This window comes from Camelina sativa, unplaced genomic scaffold (assembly GCF_000633955.1).
Source record: "Camelina sativa cultivar DH55 unplaced genomic scaffold, Cs unpScaffold03106, whole genome shotgun sequence".
NCBI lineage: Eukaryota > Viridiplantae > Streptophyta > Magnoliopsida > Brassicales > Brassicaceae > Camelina > Camelina sativa.
The window spans coordinates 1-897 of NW_010924213.1; the positions used below are offsets into that span (position 1 = coordinate 1).

The 897-nt window shown below is 36.1% G+C and overlaps 1 long non-coding RNA gene across 1 annotated transcript; it reads right to left on the reverse strand.

Annotated features, from left to right (window-relative positions):
- Nucleotides 1–891, reverse strand: LOC104774485. The gene is made up of 3 exons (XR_765359.1): nt 793–891; nt 682–713; nt 1–75 (listed from the first exon to the last, which is right to left on the reverse strand). It is a non-coding gene; the product is annotated as an uncharacterized LOC104774485 (long non-coding RNA).
- Between the last annotated feature and the right edge of the window lie 6 nt (nt 892–897).

Here is an 897-nt window from a genome sequence, read left to right on the forward strand (position 1 = left end):
ACACATACATTTGCATCTCTGTCCATCTCCTCTTCCAAACCTTCCTGGAGAGCCTCGAAAAGCAATAGTTCATGTCTGCAAGTTCATATTTATGAAAGGCATCCGTTATACTCGTGTTGTGACTTAAAGGACATCAACATGACAATGAATACATCAAAGATACAAGAAACAATCAAGGATTACTTTATGTGAAAATAGAAACAACACAGATCCCAAACGGAAACAATAACGATAGAAAAGAAAAGAGCACATGATTTATGGAAAGTCTCATGAATTGTGAACGTAACGCAAGCCAAACCAATTGCAGAATACACGTTAATGTTATTGTTGGTAAACTGAAATGTTCTGAGGAGATTAGCATGTGTTCATGGGAAATAAACTGAATGGTTCACTCTAAAAATCCAGCATGATAACGAAAACTAAAGGCTTCAATAGGAAGATTAGGAAGCAAAGACATGCAACACATTCAGCTTTTGCAATCACTATCAATTATAGATTTCAAAATAGCATCTCTAGAGACCTATATAGCTATATCTCGTTCTTTTCTAAATCACCACACTCAATAGCATTAACATGTAACAAAAATAAGGTACACTCTCTCATAATTCATAAGTATTGGCGCACTATATGTTTTCAAAACAATAAGGCATTGATGAGATCTAATCCGAGAAAAAAACAAACCCAGTGCTCGCAGATGTCTCCGCCTCCTTCGTCTACAAAAAGAACAAAATCTGTAAATCGTTACAGATTCAAAAAACGTAAAATACAAAATCGAAAGACGAAATGCATTACCACAACAGCAGCAGCATTGGGAATCAATTTCTGAGAGTGACGAACTGTGAGAGAAGAACCAAAGCTCTTCTTCTTACTCGCTTCAGATCCAGCCACTATATATCT